General features: G+C 34.9%; 1 long non-coding RNA gene across 2 annotated transcripts; it reads right to left on the reverse strand.

Annotated features, from left to right (window-relative positions):
• Nucleotides 1-1,398: 1,398 nt before the first annotated feature.
• On the reverse strand, nucleotides 1,399-4,925 carry LOC125230307. 2 transcript variants are annotated; one of them, XR_007177509.1, is made up of 7 exons: nucleotides 4,745-4,925; nucleotides 4,230-4,344; nucleotides 3,861-4,029; nucleotides 3,209-3,352; nucleotides 2,543-2,620; nucleotides 2,283-2,409; nucleotides 1,399-1,903 (listed from the first exon to the last, which is right to left on the reverse strand). It is a non-coding gene; the product is annotated as an uncharacterized LOC125230307 (long non-coding RNA). The 2 variants fall into 2 exon arrangements; XR_007177510.1 differs by lacking the exon at nucleotides 4,230-4,344 and having other exon boundaries at nucleotides 4,745-4,922.
• Between the last annotated feature and the right edge of the window lie 1,503 nt (nucleotides 4,926-6,428).

Raw genomic sequence — 6,428 nt, forward strand, 5'->3', positions numbered from 1 at the left:
GAAAAATAATTAGGCGAACTAAATTACCTTAGTAAGTTCAACTAAGCACTTGATAATTATTATCATGATACGTAACTGTATCAACTAACGCAAACCAGTTAGTTCAACTATGACGTTGCTCAATATTAACATGGAGAATGATTGTATTAATTATTTGACCTAAATAAATTCAACTAAGAACATGATTACATCTACTTACGAACCTTGTGAGTCTGAACTAAGATATTGGTCAATTTGAATATTAATTGTTTAATCAATTCAACTAAGACATCTGTCAATATTAACATGAAGCATTACTGTATTAACTATTTAATCCGAATAAGTTCAACTAAGAACATGATTACATCTACTTACGCACCTTGTGAGACTGAACTAAGATATTTTTCTATTTGAACATGAATTGTTTAATCGATTCAACCAAGATGTAGGTCAATATTAACATGAGGCATTACTGTAGTAACCATTAAAACCAAATAAGTTCAATTAAGGACATGATTACATCGATATACACACTTTGTGAGAGTGAACTATAATATTGTTCAATTTGAATCTTTGTTTTGTTATACATTTCAACTGAGAAGCTTGTTCAGTACTATCATTCATGTTCAATTGTACTATGACTTACTTTGTCTCATTTACTAAGACAACAACCCCTTATTGATAATTGTCATAAAACACCACGGGACTGAATTAGACAAATTATGTTTTATACCTATTTACAAATACATACGTTAACTTGACAGATAACATAAAACGATTCATATCTAATTCAGGCTGGTGATGCGTTTATGAATAACGCCATAAATAAAACAAAAGTTATAAAAAAAATGACATTTATTCATAATATACTTGGCACCTACTACTACTACCTACTTAGAATAAATAGTTTTTTTCTTGCGGCGGTTATCACATACAAGTTCTAACAACTTACAAGTTCAATGGAGGAAGAAATCGAAATTTTAAAAACATGGGAGTTGGAGAACTTAAGACGCTACAGGAGCGAAAATGCTAAAATGGAAAGGAGCCCCCCTTTCAATTTGGGAATTCAAATTTAATATACAAGTGTTATTAACTAGATTTATCGAAAAAAAATGTCCATTAAGAACTCAGTTAAAAAATATTGCGAAAAAAATCTTTAAAATCGAGGTTCCGCTCTCGACTGTTTCCCCCTTCAAAATTAAGTCAATCGTAACTAAATTTGAGAATCTGAATAACAATGAAATAATCAGTGTCGGACCGTTCAGTTTTTGTGGCTAATTGTTACCAATTTTGAATACCACACCTTTTTTACGCCATAATCAATAACACCGTTTTTGAAAATTTTCGATGGGCTCTAGCGTCTTTAAAAATAAGAATCTCAAAAAATCAAAACGGTCCGACACAGATAAAAATTATTATAATCTGTCTTGAAAAAATCATTGCTGTATCTTGAAAAACCAGGGAGGAAATAGTCGAGAGCGTTTGTATGGAGAATAGATCACTCCTGTATCGTCTTAATACCAGAGTTCACCAGTAAGTACAATGTATTATATTTTCATTGTATTATATATTTTGTAGCACGTATCTACTGCGTTCATAATGGACTGTCTTTCATAGATTATCGATCTGCTGACAACAACTAGAAATGATTCGATTTTTTCAAGAGACTCACCCACAACAATTATGTATGGCTGGCATGACAATCCTATTTTTTGAAGTGTGGCTATGCGAAGTTCGATGGTCTGGCTAATTTCTACACTAGAGCGGATATGCTTTATGAAACCTTCCCTTACTTCCATTTTACTGGGCTTCCAATTTTGACTTGCACCGGAACCTCGCTTCTTCTTTTGGCGGACTGCCGCAGTGTTCAGCAAAAATGGAATGGTGAGAAATCCGGCTATATTCGTTGTTTCCTCATAGGGCGCTATAAAAATGGGACTAGTTAGTAAAATATTATTACAAACGATATAATATAAGGAAAGATCAATGCGGGTAAGTGAACAGTGGGGCAACTGAAACGAGCCACGAAGGTTAAACAAACTTTGCCACCGAGTGAAATACAAAATTTTACACTACACCGACACAAACAAAATATTAACTGTAAAACATCTAACTAAATCAAATCTATCAAGCTTGAGACATCCAGTTAAAATTTGTATGAAATTTCTTTGCACTCTTGTGGACAAAATGCAGTTTTGCTATCTGTTTTTGAAGACTAAAGAGAGCCTTTGCCAGTCGGTGTGGTGAAACTAACTATTTTAACATAGACAACATCTGCTTTATCAATTTTATCATATACTTACAATTGGTAAGTGCAGTAAGTTCGACTTTTTGTATTTCAGCTGTTCCTGAAGATTTATTTTCATTGATGGAAAATTTATAAACAAATTGTCCTAGTAAATTTCATGTGCTTTTGAAGTCGTTAAGCCGCTGGAATGATAAAACAAACAATTAAAAACAAAAAGTAAAAAGAAACGAATGCAGTATTCAGTTATACATATAATAATTATTTTAAAGTTACATAGTAAAAAGTGACTTAGCTAGTTAATGTTATTATATTTACCAAAGAATATCCTTGTGGTTTTTTGAGAGCAGAATATTTTCAAAATAGTGATGCAGAGTCCAATGACTTTTCCACAATCTGAAAAATATTTAGAAACTTTACTTTTCATTTGCCTCTTTAATTAATATAATTATAATACAATTAATTACAGTCATAACCTATACACTCACAGTATAATGTATCATAATAATAAATAAATTAATTAATGTAATAGGACATTCTTACACAGATTGACTGGGTCCCACAGTAAGCTCAAGAAGGCTTGTGATGTGGGTACTCAGACAACGATATAATTAATAAACAAATAATTATATAAATAAAAAACATCCATGACTCAGGATTCTCAGGAACATACCTGTGCTCATCACACAAATAAATGTCCTTACCGGGATTCGAACCCAGAACTGCGGCTTAGTAGGGACGGTCACTTAGTCACTACTCGCTAGGCCAGCCCGGTATCTTGCCTAACAATGCAGTTATATTAAAAATATTATTGTGATAAGATGAGTATGTTACTTCAAAAATGGTTGGAATAAAATCTCTCTCTGGTATGTTGGTCTGCCTATGCAGTATTCATTTATTGAATTGTAATTCTTATAATGTTTTTTACAATAAAATACAGAACCTCCTCCTTCTAGGTAAAGAAGTCTGTTAGAAACTGCTTACCCTGGAATTATAACTGGGCTCTGCTTTCTTCTCAGCAATTGCAGATGGCACATTTTCCTTTTCCGAGGACAAGTTTTCCTTTTCTGAAGTTTCTATAACTATTAGGTCTGTGCTTATGTTAAACTCAGAAAAATCCATCAGGGTCTGGAAATGAATGATACAATTAATATCACATACCATACTACAAAATTATGAACAGCGTGGAAAAATATTTGGCCCTAGAGGAACCGTATTACATCTTTTTTTAACTCAAAGTTAATATTTTTCAATATTGCTACAATATATATAATTGGGGGCCATTATGCTAGCAGACAAGATTTAAAATTGAAACAACTCTTAAGGGCAAAAGGTAATTATTTCTCTGTTAATTAATCTATTACAAAGGACTCCACTGAGCCTTGCCTTATATTATGAAATTACTCTCTAATTTACTAAGTTTACAGAGCCGAGGGTTAGCTACACTTGAACATGAGACTAAGGTTTTAAATTATTTAAGGGAACAAACGTGGATCAGCGAACTCTTGAGTTAAAACTACGGGTAGAAACGGTGTACGGCGGATATTAAAATAAAAGGTATAGTAACACGGAGGGTGCCAGAACCATAATTATGCCGGTTCGATGATGTAGATAAGAGTGATTGGAAAGGTCTAACCTCAAACGTGCTACGTCAGCCGCCTCAGACCACCACGACTGCCACGTCAGCCGCCTCAGAGATGGTGTCGTGTGGATGACGGCAGCGTCAGCTTGCCGCCTGTAGGTTACCGGAACACAGCGGGGAATGCTGGCGACCGGCGCGAGGATTAGGCGACGCGGCGTGAACCCTGAAATGTGTATACCAGTCTTTAAGTAAAATTCCAAAGACGGCGTCCGTGAGACTTGGATCGCCCGTAGGACAGGGGAATTGCCCCGGAATTCGAATTCCGAACGTCAACGCGTTCTGTGAAACGACCTACTGCTAATTTGGAATTACACATAACCTAAGTGACAATTTGACAAGGTTTTTAAAGAATGTACAATTTACCGTTGGTGGACAAAAGGCGAGCGGAGAGCAGTTTTGCACTTATTTCAACACCCGGACACGCTGGGCGTCGCCTATTACCATCGGAACATGGTTTTATTAGCGTCCGATTCCGGGGCTGGAAAATATGCAACGCTTTGTTAGAAACTATCCAACTATAAGAAAATACACAACAGAATCACTATCAAAACTCACTCAAACGGGCGATTGCGCCCGATTTTGACTCGGGCTAAAGATCCCCTCGCAATTCTCTCCCTGGCAAAAATAATTCCGGTCTCTCTCATTTTGACGGAACTATAGTTACCATACCAAGTCTAAATCGGCTCGCGCCGCGAACAGCACATGGGACGTTCAACGAAAATTGAGCCAACTTAAATGTGTATTTTATAGACAAGAAATTTAAATGTGTATTATTACAAGATTGCATCCATTATCGGCCGGGGCCGCAGCCCAGCAAGCTATTGGCCTCGTGTCATTAGCAACTTGACTAAATAATGAAAAAAATACATTGTACTTACTGGTGAATTTTCGTATTAAGTTCTCCAACTCCCATGTTTTTAAAGATTCGATCACTTACTCCATTGAACTTGTAAGTTGTTAGATCTGTGATGTGATAGATAACCGCAAAAAAATTAACACAAGACGCGTTGACAAATCACTTCGGCGTCAGTGTTGCCAACTCCGATTTTGAAAAACGCTAGGCTAATGTATAGAAGATGTCTAAAATACGTTAACATTTTTTTTAAATGAGTCTACCTCGAATTAAAGGCATAAAGGTACTTAAAATAAATGATTAAAAATAATTCATAAATGATTAAAAATAATTCAGTACCTATCTAAAATTGAAATGCCGTCAAATGATACCTAATGTGCAGTAAAATTCACCTTTGTTATTTGGTTACGAGTCTGTTGTTTTTTAGCAATATATTTGATGGAATTTTTATTTTAACTAATAGATAGTAATCAATAGTAAAGTAATCAATAGTAAATTACGATACAAGTGCGAAAAATGGGAAATTTGAAACGAGTTGTGATTAAAACACGAACGAAGAGAGTTTTTTAAATCGACAGGAGTAGTGAATTACCTATAATACTTATTCTATTCGTACATGTATCGTACAACGTTTTACAATACATACCATAATTATGTAATAGTACATTACGATACAAGTGCGAAAAGGTGGAAGTTCGAAACGAGTGGCAATAAATTAAAACACAACAGAAGGGAGTGTTCTAAATCAACACGAGTTACGAATTTCCTTTTCGCACGTGTATGGTACGACGTTTTTCAGTACAGATGGTCCTCCGAAGTTTCGACCTGACAAGAAATGAATCACTTTTCACACTAGTGCGTAAAAAACGCAACATCTGTACTGAAAACTATATTATAAGTCAATAAAAATATATATTAGCCCCAGTGTCAATATATTGTAAGTAATATATTATATGTTGCCCGTGTGGTGACGGGTTAAGAATTTCACAACCCCCTTTCTTCCCGTGGGTGTCGTAGAAGGCGACTGTGGGATACCTAAAGTAAAATTCATAATCCTACGGACTAAATTGACAAATGACTGACAGGTAAAATGATACCAGGAACAGCAAAATTAAAATAGTGAAGGGTATATGTCGATAACAGTATATCGACAAGTTGTAAAGTACATACAACAGACAAGTTTAAATCAAGAATAAGTATATGAGTTTCAAATAAGAGGTACACATTTTGGTTTGTTCTATGTATCTTCGAGGTAGTGGATGGATACCATGCATTTTTACCCACTAGTTTTAAAAATAAAAAGGTTTCCGCGCCTGTAGGTAAAAAATAAAATACCATGTCCGACGATAATAAATTATCTGTCACGCTATGGCAAGTATATCATAAATATCTATATAATTTTCGAATAATATTATTGCTGCTTCGAAATAAAAAAAATATCTCTAATTAGCGGTCTACAGACCTTTTGATCTGTCGAAATCACAGAAAAAGTTGGTATATTAATTTGCCGATCAAATTGCCAATTTAATTGTCCCGCCTGGGTGCACCTTAAATCTACGATGTAATAATAATTTTAATATCGATAAGAACGACACTGGCCAAACTGTGGCAACATTCGTTCACACTTACTTGTCAATTTGGTCCGTAGGATTATGGATTTTACTTTATGGGTTAAATTGTGGCGTAGGCGAGAGGCTGGCAACCTGTCA

The sequence above is a fragment of the Leguminivora glycinivorella genome, chromosome 10 (assembly GCF_023078275.1).
Source record: "Leguminivora glycinivorella isolate SPB_JAAS2020 chromosome 10, LegGlyc_1.1, whole genome shotgun sequence".
Taxonomy (NCBI): Eukaryota; Metazoa; Arthropoda; class Insecta; order Lepidoptera; family Tortricidae; genus Leguminivora; species Leguminivora glycinivorella.